The following is a 12,923-nucleotide window of genomic DNA, read 5'->3' as shown; positions in this document are numbered from 1 at the left end:
ATTTCCATACTGGAAAGCAGGTAAGAAGCAGCATATGATGGAGAAGGTTGGAAAAGTTTGGTTTCCACCTGCACAACAATGTCAGTAAAGCAAGAATAGATTAATGAATGAGTGGTTCTTGGTGTAGATATAACTATCAGATCATTCAAGTATCTTCATCTTTCACTGTCTTTCCCTTTTTTTGTTGTTGTTGTTTGCTTTATTAGTTGATTTTTTTAAATTTTCTTAAAGAAACATGTAGTAGTCCTTTCTGGTCTCTGCTTAGTCTGAGTGTATTTCAGTGGACTTACACCTTGTTTACGGTGTGGCAGTACAGGTTTCTTTGTAACCTGAGAACAAAATTTTACCTGAGATGCACTGTAAAAATCCTTGAGTCCTCCTCAAAACAAAATGGATATTTCACCTTGACCCAGAAAAATGGCAGATGTTGTCAAACTCTTACTGTAGCAAGCAGAGACAGAGGAGAAAGCAAAGTTTGCTCATACACTGGCCTCAGATGACTATCAATCATTCATAAATTACTCCTATGTTGTTTTGATTTTGTTTTTTCTTTAATGATTTTTAGTGTCCTTATAAAGCACCAGTGCATCTCTCTTCACCCCAAACTAAAAAAATGCAGTTCTAAACAATCTTCCTTCAAACATGATGCACAGTCTGGAAAACATGTTTCTCTCTGAAAGGGGACTCACTGGAAGCTTATAAAACAAGAACCTTTCTATTTTTAAAGTGTTTCCCATATATCCTCTGGACATATAAGTCATAGTTCTCTGCCTCTGTGAAAGACTGAAGCCAAGCAAGAATCTCTGCATTAGGCTGCTGTGTGTTTCAGTGCACTGAAAAAACACTGGTGGGGATGACAGTGAGTGATCAGCAGGAAGCTTTCACAGAAATCCTGATGCTAGCCTGTTTTCCAACAGCAGAGAACTACTATTTAGATCTTTGGGATACTAGCTGAGAAGGCAAAAGATGCCAAAGATGGCCAAAGAAAAACCAACCGAAGTCCAGCCTCCCCAAGAGTTTAGTTCAAAAGAAGACTTTACATTTTTGGTGTTAGCCATGGCCTCCTGAACCTTGGGTACAGGCCACAGTCTGGCACAGAGCAGAGAGAAGGAATGAGCACCCGGCACCAGGACCCCAAGGGACAACTCTGGGAGCAGCAACTCACATCGCTAGCAGAAAACCACACACCAGTTTGCATGTAGGGACCATACCATGGAATAAATTGTACCTACTCAATTAACTGCGCTTTGCAGTACTATATTATTAGCTGCTGAGGGCAACTGGTGCCTTGGCAGGGCAGTCAGCGAGGATTGCACACACACATGGCCTGAACCTGCTAACTGAGCACAGGCAAGTGCGCACAGCTCGGCTGGCTGATGGCGCAGGCTGCACCGCACAGCGAGCAGCGTCCTGGGCTCCGCTGCTGGACACCAGCACAATTAACTGTGCTAAAGCAGCACCACCTCTGTCACCCACACACCAGCAACAACTTGCCAAGCACTGACTCGCTACACTAGAGCAAACTGACACCTGATTTGCAGGGGCTGTGCTGGGTACAGAAGGAGGCTTCCTTCTCCTCAGCTGCAGTTCTAAATGAATCTTTATCTGACAACCAAGTACCACCCACATTTGCCAGCTGACACCCTGTGTCAGGCTCTTCTCTCGGTTTTGTAAATTCCATGAAGACCCCAGGGACAGCCAAAGTACAAGACCAAACAGATCTGGGGGCCTTATTTTGGAGTTTGGTGGTATTTTTTGCTACTCTCCTATGCCAGTGGATTTTCAAAAGATTAATACAAATGAAACAGACTTGTGTAAGACTTGACATTGGATTCTTCAACTTCTGAGCTTTCTACAAAAGAAGTTTGCAGTTTCATTAGAATGGCTTACATCCAGCAACTCTATTCAGATTAAACAAAAATTAGAACATAGGGATATTTTCTTTCCTGAAAGTATCTCAAATAGGGAGAGGGGAGAATTTATTTACATTCATGCACTGTGAGTTTGTTTTGGAAGCATACTGCCAGGGCAGATACTTGTGGCTGAAGGCCAAGGGGAGACCCTGCAGGCTAAGTTAGAAGGGGTCCTTGTTGTCCAATGTGCTAGTGGGAAAAGGAGAGACTGATATTAGGCCTCTGCCCAGGACCCTTTTTTTGTTATGTCCCAACAGGAAAAGATATGTGAAGTCTGATTATCTTCATAGATGATTTCCTATCTTTTGAACTGCTCTTGTTGAAGGTATCACAGGTAAATCCCATTAGCTTTGATCTGAGCCTTTCCCAACACCCCATAAAACACAGCTTTGCACACCAGGGCATGAACAACAGCAATAAAAGGGGTGCACTTAAGTGTAGGATTTTATGGGTCCATCTGCCAAGCATTTCTTCACAAGAGGAGAAACACATTATGAGTCTAAGCAGATGCCAGGTCTCACCCAACTGTTCATTGACAGCAAAACATCAAGCCATACCCATAATTGCCTGACCTGGTTGCTACCCATTGGAGATGAATCTGAAGAAATCACTGATGCACTAACTCTGAGGGAGCACTTCAGGGAATGGAGGTGTGAGGAGATGATACTGAGGACACTCAAGTTCTTTCTCTGATTATCCTTGACCAAACATGCTCCTCACCAGCAGAAGTATCTGAGTTTCTCTGAGGATGCAGAAGAGGGAAAGATGTACACAATATTTATAATCAGTTGAGATGTCACATTCACATTCCTGATCTCTGAGAATGGCAGAGCAGAACAGGCGTTTCTTCTGCATAAAACTGGTAAATGGTATGCAGGAAAAATAAGGGCATTTTTCAAGGATATGGATAAGTAAATATGACCCCACATTAAGAGAATGAATGAGTTATTTTAGCTGGAAGGGACATTTGGAGGTCATCTGCTCTGATGACCTTCTCAAGACTGGTCCCACTGACCTAATGTAGTCAGACCTAATGTAGTGAGGGGGTTCAACTGGACAGCATGGATTTTAGAGCTCTGGCAGCATCTTCTGACACCCCCAGTACCCCCAAACACCCAGAAGTTGTCTGAGTCCCTGATAAGGAGCCAGGGAGGGACAAAGGGCCCATGCAGTGTTTGAGCTGCTGCATAGCACCCAGTGAGCCTTCCCACTGGGATTAAACTCTTAAGAACTGGGTCTACCTCCATTTTCCCAGCAAGTGAGGCAGTCCAAGCCACACCCAAGATTTACATCACCAGTGTGTTCAGAGCATGCCTGAGAGGAACCTTCTGTGAGATGGTGAATTCCCCTCTGCCTCTTCACATAGTCTGTGTTTGCTGTCACAGAAGATGTACAAAGGTTCTCTGGTCTCCTGGGGTCAAGACACATGTGAAATATCTCCAGATGAGTGTCCTCCTCACTGTCTCCCACTCATTCTTTTCCTCTCTTCTCTCTTCCCACATCAGCTTTTGCTGATGGACAGACTCCCAGTATTCCTTGGGAGAGGTGACCATTCCACTTCTACCTTCCCAGGCCTCCAAACACCTTCCCAGATGCAAACACAAGGGCAAAGCACTTGCCAGAAGGGGCCATGCCCTTAGAGAGAGACATTTTATTTGCACAAACTAAAGCCCCCCCCTGCACACCTAGGTGCTAGAAAAACCTGACCACCCAAATGTTTGTGCAAAGGGAATAAAAGGAGCAGGAACGTGATGAGATGGAATCACTAGCTAGCTTTAGCAAACATGGGCTCTAATTAATTTTTTCCTCCCATTGTTTACCCAGCTTTGTATGTAACTGAAAGCTGAACTGGGCTTATCAGTAATTACCAACAGTTCTGAAAACTTTACACATTATTGTGCTGCGTTCCTACACAGTCTAGTGATCCATGAAGATGGGTGTCTCTGCATTCATTGCTAAGCAATGCCTTAAAAAAATCAAAATCTCCCCCAACCCGCTATTGTGGCTGCTGCGAGGAAGGGGAGAAAACGGAGGGGAGGCAGAGGGTGGCAGCGCGTCTGCTTCGGAGCTAATTATGAAAGTTTCCGGGACACGGTGGCGTGCTACCTCGGCAGCAGTGTCAGAGCAGGCTCCACCTGTTGCCAGACTCCTTTCCCAGCCCTGGAATTGCATTTCCCCATTCCATAGTGACACCTGCTGGGAGCAACTGAGCGGAGACTCCCCTGCTGCTCTGCTTGGCAAGGGGCTGAGCAGTGCAAAATGAAGGGTCTACGGCAATCAGGCAGATTGATTCCCCTCCTTTCCTTACAGATTGAGCCAGGCTCTTATCAGAGGGAAAACGGATGTCTGCAGCATGACTAATGCTCAGAAACACCCCACATGAGCAGCTCCTGAGACAAGACACTGGAGCATCGTCTGTAGGCCTGCAGGAGAAAGGAGTGAAGAACACCAGAGGGCTGTTTGCATGCAGAGGGCCAAATTTAGCCCATGTAGCGAGGAGGTGAAAGCAGGGTTGAATTTTTCTTCTTTGCAGGAGCTGAAAGGTCATATGAAAGGAAAGGTCATGCTCCACTTGCTGTTTTCTGACAGTCTCTCTGTAAATATTGGGCAGTGTAGGAAGAAAAGATCTTGGGCCAGTACCTTTGGTCTGATTCGATATGGTCATTGTGATGGCAGCCCAAACTGTGGCTTCTCTGTGCTTTCTAGTCTCCTTTCCTTCTGAGGATTTCACTGTTCCTGCCCAGCATTTAGATTCCGTCATGCCTGGCATGTGGGCTGCAAGGCATGCATGCAATAACCGGGGAAATGGAAAAATCTTGCCCTAACCCTGCACTTTCCTTTCCCCCTTTCAAAGCTGAAGGGAAAAGACAACTCAGGAGGAAAAGTGCCAAAATGTTTTAGAAATAAACGACAGACACCAGAGTCATCACACATTTTCCTAGGCAGGATAGTAATTTCTGTAATGTATTTTTAACCGTGAGGAGTGATGGGAGGGAAGCCACTTAAATCTAATGCAAATGAAGGATTTATCAGTTACGCAGTTTGTATAATGTCATACGTAGAAAATGTTATAAAAGTGGAGGGATTATGGTGAGGAGAGACATTTCTAAAATTGGAGGCCTCCTTTTAGGGCTTTAGCCCCCTCACTCTTTCAGATCACTGGGAACGTTTTCCTCCAAGGAAGGGCAGGAGTCTCTCTCAAAAACTGTGACAGCTCTCTAAGCTACATGTTACTTAAGAAACTTCAGTCTCCTCTTCCAGTTTTTGCCAACTGCTGCTTCTCCTTATTTCAGTTCTTCTGTGTTCCCCAACCACTTTAAGCACAGCAGGGCAGTTTCCAAATTCTTCCAGGCTATTTCCTTTCTCCCTTCAAGGCAATGGCAGCTTCTGTGACCAAAAACCTTATCTAATATGGAGGCTTTCCGCTGTTTTGGTTTTGATTCCAGATTGGATTAAAGGTGCTAGAAACAGGACCTCTTGTCCGGCTGATGCCAAGTGACAGCATCAGTTTATGGGCACATCTGGAATTTCTTCGCAGCAGTGGCTCAATGGGGTTAATTGCACTGACCTCATTTATAAAGCACTTTGAGATCTTATGAATGAATATAAGTGTTCTTAAAAAAACCCAAAAACAATGTATTATAGTTGTTAATATGTATTACTCTCATGGATAATTATTTAAGCAAGAAATTATTGAAGCACCCATTTACCACAAAAAGTAGAGCAGCACCGCAGCCACAGGAGCCTGGCAGGCTGGAAAGAGCATTTAGCCCAGCATTTGGGGCCGTCCTGACCCACTAACGGCCTTGTTATTAAGGCTCTATCGAAGGGTAAAACGTGCTTAAGCGTATTAGCCGCTACTCGGTGAAGGTTGACAGACGTGAGACCCTCAAAATAAACAGGGAGGCCGAGACACCTTTAAATGGCTAACCAGTGAGCTAGCAGCGATCGCGGAGCGGCGGGAGCAGAGCAGCCGGGCTCTCATTAGCGCTAACAAGCCGCTTTCCCGGGAAGCAGCTCCCGGCAGAGCTCCTTTCGAGGGGAGATGAAGCCCCCCGGTGGCCGCCGGGCGCCTTGCAGGCCCCGCTCCGCACCGCTCCCTCACGGCTGCCGGGACCCCGCATGGCTCCTGCACCGCTCCCGGGACCCCGCATGGCTCCTGCACCGCTCCCGCACCGCTGCCGGGACCCCGCGGCTCCGCTGGCTACCCAGGGCTCGCCCCGGCCCGGCCGGCCCCACGGCGCACACAGCAGCACGGCCCTGGCCCATACATCCATCCCCCCGCCAAAAATCCGGCCGCCGAATTTCCCCGGCCCGCAGTTAGTAAGAGCGGCCAACGGAGAGGAAGTGCCTCCCAGCCGAAGGGCTTTATGTCCTGTCTGCAGCAGGTCGCACAGGGGGGACGTGAATGTCACCTGTGTTCCCTCTGAGGTAAACAACAAATAGAAATATCAACAAACATCACGCAGATTCTCCCTTTCACAGAGGGAATTGGCTGGCGTCCCAGTCTCATGAGGGGAGACGCCTCATGAGATGTTGGCAAATGGTTTTGCCAGCCATTTGTCTTAACACTGGAGTAGTTCAGAGGCTGACACAGAACGAGCGTTCTTCCCAAACTTAAAAGCCACGCCTTTGGCGTTCTTCACCGACAGGATCCAAGTGCACTGAAAAGCTGGTGTGGGCCAAATGCTTTATGTTAAACTGCTCTCTTGAAGCCCTATCTTTTTCTGTTATTGAGAAGTTTTTAGACAGCTCTTGCATCCACTGGTATTCCTGCATGTAGGCATCCAGGCAACAACTGAACAGGCAGTTTGTTTGTGCTGGAATAAGGATCTGACCAAATAACCCAAGCAAATGACTGAGCAAGGAGTTTCAGATACCAAAATGTAGGGCCTTAGCTTCTAAGTGGGGCTTCTACTTTGGACTGTCTAGTTCATGAATTTTTTCTTACTCTGACTGCAGAAGCTCTCAGTTAAATTAAAGAGCCCATAGCTGATTCATGCAGAGTCTTCAATGGAGGTGCTTGTTTCACAGGAGCAGTGGAGATATGGACACAGATTACCAAGAGTGATCTGAAGAGTACTTCAATGCCATTAAAATATGCATTGAATTTGTTTGAGTTCCTTTCTGCAGAGCAAAAATTTCAGACATGCTTTTTGACAGTAATTCATAATTGGAATATAATTACTCAATATTCCCATGCATCTGAATTACAAGTAACTCTTCTTATTGCAGAAAGGTTATCGAAATATTCACTGTGTGAATCACAGGTTAGACTTACAAGAGGGCCTTACACAATAGAACCAACTGTCACCATCCTGTCTTTAAGTGTGTATGTCACTGCCTTGTGACAGATTTATTCAGGATCATTTGTACAATAAGGTACTCCTAGGTTTTCCTATCACAAACTAATGTGATAGGAGTTTGGTTTTTTTTAATCGGGCTGGAACTTTTATTTTCTGATAGTAGAAGCAAGTGCCTCCCATGGATTGCATTCTCTGTAGATGCAGAGAGTAGCCAGAAAAATCCTCTGAGGAAATATGAAACGGTGCACAGCTTTTCTATATTAGTGTATCAATCCAGCTAAAGAGCTACAACTTACACATACCCTGTTCTGTTCTGAATCCCAGCAGTCTCATTTCCCCAGGCTCAACCAACACTGGGGAAACCCACAAACTAATGGTGCATTGTGCAACTTCAAAAACATAACAAGCATTTGGAGCTACAGAGACAGGACCACAACACTGGTACACTGGGCCTTGTTTCTGTGGGGAAGGCAGAGAGCATAATCCAGGTTATTGTTCCTCCTCTCTCTTTGGCCCTCTCTTTGTCTTGCACACCACAAGCACACCCACCATCAGAGTACTGAAGCTAACTTTTCCAAGCTATCTGTCCACATGCACTGCTGCATAGACACGTACATAGACATGTCTTGGAGATTGCATTCTCAGCTGTCCCACGTGTGGGTCCTGCAGCAGCTCACCAAGCTCTTCAGGCTCCTCTCAGCACCAGGCACATGCAGGGCTGTTCTGTGCATGGTGCAGCACACCAGTGCCTCGAAGGCTGAGGTGCTTCAAGGGAAGCTTAACACTTCCCTCCCTAAAGCCGGCTTCTCAGGGAAGGCTGAAAGGGTGCTCTTGTGCTGGATTATGTGATGTACATGCCAAAGAACCGAGATACTTAACACTAGTCCCAGAACATATAGGAATATGCTGTACATATTGCTTTGACTAACAACTTGTTATTTAAAGTTCAGGGCAAAGATTTAAACCCTGAAAAGATTTTTTCATAATTGCAGTGGGGAGGGGAGGGAGAGGATGATGACATACAAATGGGCAGGATGCCAGAAAATAGGAGTAAAAAAAGGATTACATTAAAAACCTCAGTTTCCTAATCAAAATTCACTGGAGCTTCTTTGAAAGCACTATCCCATATTTCCTGAGAGAGGTTAAATGCAAGCGGATCACTTCAGCTCCTGAATTTAATACATCTATCAGAGTTCACAATGAGCTGGGCATGAGATCAGTCACTTTGTTTTCCATGGAAAATTCTCCTGTTTTAGATTAATAGAATAACTAAATTCCCTACTAAATACGGTGTATTTATTGGTTCATTCTTCTTGGGACTAGCTTTTCTTGACTTTGTTCAATGTTTTGTAAAATTCAAGATTAGTCTTATGATATTAAGAGCAGGTTTCGAATCTATTTCAAATCTCATAAAGATATCCTCTCCTGCTTCAAAATCTCACCCTGGACTGAATGTGAGAAGACAAAATTAGTCGTTTCAAGACAGAATCATCAAAGATCAGTGCCCATCAAAGAGCTTTACTTGGAGGAATAAAGAAAGAGGCCAAATTTCAAGATAACGCAGACAGTCAGTGAGACTGGAGTGCTTGAAGCTGCTGGAATTTTTTTAAGTCATTCACAAATACTATATCTACCCTTGACAGGTCATTTCATTCTATTTAGCACTTTTTATTCTCTGTGGTTTATAAGCTCTTAAGCAAATGTAAGAGGGAGGAAAAGCTAACGTGTCTGATAATACACTATATCAGGCTGACAACCTAACTGAATTTCCCCTGTGGTGCTAGCAAAATGCTGTTCCAAAAAGTAATAATGCATACAACCAAAAAAAAAAGAGAGAGAGGAAAAGGGGGGAAAGGGATCATAGAGATCATGCCGTCACATTTAATTTCAGAGAACAAAACCTGAAGCTGATTTCTCTTTAGATCAGTTGTATACCAGTTGGAACATGGGTGCCTAGCACTGCGACAGAGTAATATGATCTGAGCTTTAAATAGCTGCCAAATAACCATGTGGTGGCTGGCAGCATTAAACGTGTTGCAACGAGAATGATCTGTTTCAAAGTAAAGCCACATAACAGAGGATTAGTCAATCTGATGTGGTATAGAAGAGGAGGGGGGAACGTTTTTCATTATCCTTCTGGGTTTCTTTCTGGTTTAAACGTCTTCCAACTCAAAGATGCATTAATTTAAGCTCTTTCTCTTAACTGGTTTAAAACCTGAACGATGTCCAGGTCATTTCAGATAACATCTCCTAAGGTACCCGGGTACAAGGTGGGGAGTAACAGTGTGACAAATGTGAGGTAACACCACTGAGACTGTTCCCTTGATTTAACCTAGTACAGAGTGGCTGCCTCTCAGTGTGAAATGCACCTTCCCTGCACAGAGCTGCTCTCCACCATCCAAATCCCCCCATCCCACCACCATCCCCCCACCTCCCTAGTTTGTACCAAATGCATTCTTGCCAGATTTTAGGAATAGATAAGGAACAGATCTACAGCAAGTAACATGGGGTGATTTGTACTCCAAGCCCTTTCCTTACCCTCACAGCAAAATGTCAAGCCTTGCAGCACTCCATGGGGCCCTTCTGGGCTCTCTGGGACACAGGAGAGAATCAGCTGCAGTTTAGAGATGTCTAATGCAGGAGTTGCTGCCAGCCCTCCATTCCTTCTTACCTTCAAGTCAAATGGCTCTCCTGGCCACTATTGTAAATATGTCTCCTGAGTAGATAAGGCATGTAAGGACTGGAAAGACAGACCAGTTTTGGTCTTAAACTGGTAATGTGAGTGAGAGACACAGAGGGAAAAGTGGTGCTGTAAGTACTTGCGATTCTTCATCCCTTCTGTCACTTTTGATTATAGATGACTGACTTCTGTTTTCAATTTGAGTGTCTCCCCCAACTTCAGCTGCATCAGTTCAGACTTACTGTAAGTTAACAGCAGAATTTCATGTGAACATACTTTATCTAGCCTTCACTGCCTGGGAATCACACTGCCAAAAGGACAAATAAGAACAGGAGAGCCAGAGGAGAGCCAGCTGCTGCATCAGAAGGTAAATAGCTCATTTAAGATGTTCAATATGACTTCGTAAAAGAGAATAAGCACAACATACTTCACAGCCAGGATTTTGCAGGAATGAAGACAGCTATAGACACTACCAACAACTGTTTTACTAGCAGTTTACTAGCACACTGCAGAGTACAGTCTCAACAGCAGCAGGTAGGCACTCTGAGGAGAAATAAAGCAGGCCTTTTTTTGCATTTCCTCAGAGAAGAACACTGTTTTATCTCATTAATGTAAATGCCAACAAACAGCCACAAATTTCATGAAGATCAGCTCCAGTGAAATCTACAGGAGCCATCCAAATGAGTTAAAAGAATAAATGGGAAAAATCCTTTTCTGACTGGTCTTGTCCGCAGCTGCCTTTGCCACATTGTGTTGGTGCATCCCCCAGGGATCAACAACAGCTGCACAGGGGTCTGGCAGATGGCATCAACAGAGGGACACTCACCTGTCTTTTTCTCCCTCCTTTCTCACCTCCTTCTCCTTGTTTTCACACTGCCTCCTTTGCGGGCAGTCAGAGTCCTTCCCATGTTTGCATTGGGCAAATGGATGATTTACAGATTGAAAGTAATCAGAAAATGCTTCTTATTTACTCTTCTTCCTCACTCTTCCAAACACATTTCTTAAAAAATAAATCTCTTTTCTTCCAATATGATCACAGCCTATTAAGCCAGCTAGGAAATTATTAAGGGAAGAAAAAAACCAACCAAACTCCCAAACTCCTATGGATTTGTGAAGAGCACAGTTCTTTGACCAATTTCACAGAATATTTTGATTAGCGTATTTAATCCTCTTTACAATATTTTATTCTGCTCTCATGAAAATCCCTGCATCCCTGCCAAGGATTTTCTAGACAAAGCATAGCTGGAAGAATGCCACAAAGCAAGTCTCCTTAACTGGCCTGTCTTCCCCAAGTTACAAACCCATTCTCCTGCACATAGCTCTTTAATGAAATCAGAAGAACAAGAGTTAAACTGTGCTTTTAGGCAATAATCATCCAGAAATGCCTCCCCTCTACCCTTAACACTATTCCTTGGTCTGCAGCAACTACTTATTACATATCACGTGCTTACCTAAATACATTTTTTGGAGGGAGCAAACAAACCCCACCATTTCAGAAGGAACCTGACTTTCAGTTCTGCCACTGAGAGGGAATCCAATTAAAGCAAAATGATAGAGCTACAGACTGCTGCCAATGTATGAGTTTGAGTGAAAAATTTATGAGGACTCAAGAAATTTCTGCTGGTGTTGGAAAGGCTTCCAGACATTTCCAAGGGAATCCACAGAAACACCTTGGATCTTGAGGGCCATTACCTCCACAGTCTGACCCAAAGGGTTGCCTCCAAGAGAGGATGTCTCACACACAAAAGTGTAACTAATTTAGCTGCATAATGGAGAGAGTTCTGAAGATGCACATGGGCTGAATTAAGTGCGCCACGGGAGCCTTTGGCTCAATCCTTGCAGAGTTTATTAGTTGCTGCTGCACACATGGTTGGGTTTGCTGGAAGAGGTCCAGCTCTGAGGCACCTCTCAATTCCTCCAGCTTCCAAAAGCTGCAAGGAAGTGGCTCAAGCACATTGCTCCCTTAAGCTCTTGTGGAGAAGGACTCTCCCCTGCAGAGAAGCAGACAGGGTTTGGGATTGGGTAACTAGTCAGTAACTCTTGATTATTGAGTTTACCTTCACAATTACCAGTGAGTGTCCTAGACTATAAAGAGGGCAAAAACCAACAGAATGTATTATTTGAGAAACAGTATGTAATTGTGTAATTAAGGGCAGGAATGTAATACCATATGCACAATGAGCAGGGTTAATTTCAGCATTTCCTGACTAACCAACTGCATTATGGTGTAACCCTAATGTTCTCTGGATGGCTATCATTTATGTGGGGTTCATATATATATATATATATATGCTTATGAATACTTGGTTAAAATTCACCCATCATACTCTCTGACACAGTAATTAAAAACACCATGTTATTTGCCAATAAAAATATTTTTGTGAATTGGTAATTATTCTAAACCTCACAGTCCCAGTTTCCCTACCTCCTACTCTTGTTGTCTTCCTGTTCTATAATGTATAACACTAATCTTGATGAGGGAAAAATAAATAAGTAGCAGGAAAGGCTGGAAAGCTTCCAATCACAAAACCTCCCAAAATGGAATAACATCCAATCTGGCTCACCACATCTTCTCTGTGGGCATTCCTTTCCTGCCTTTTAGCAATGCTTTCAGTATTCATAACAGCTGTGGAATTAAGCATTATGAACAAGAACAAACCGACACACACCCTTTACTTTTCCCCATCAGCCCCAAACTATTCTGCATTGAGTTACAAAGTGAAAACCAGCACACACTCAGATGGATTTAATTTCTATTTCGGCCCAATGCCAGACAAAGTTTCCCCATTGTTAAAACTCAACCCCATCTTTTCCGTACCATGCATGCAGTCTCATCTTTACCCCATCTTCCACACAGATGTGCATGCACACACACACACAGAACCAGCCACTCCTACAAAGCAGTACCAAATCCATCTCCCTGACTGTCTTAGCCAGGCTCTTTGCTTTCCCTAGCAAGCCTAGTAGGCAAGTTGGATTTGGTCTATAATGCAGATTTTTAACATGTGGCAAAATGAAGGCTGC

The sequence above is a fragment of the Melozone crissalis genome, unplaced genomic scaffold (genome assembly GCF_028551555.1).
Source record: "Melozone crissalis strain CALT ecotype California unplaced genomic scaffold, PUWL_Pcris_2 ptg000013l_1, whole genome shotgun sequence".
NCBI classification, from domain to species: Eukaryota; Metazoa; Chordata; class Aves; order Passeriformes; family Passerellidae; genus Melozone; species Melozone crissalis.
The sequence above is the reverse complement of the archived record's forward strand: the minus strand, read 5'-3'. Positions refer to the sequence as shown.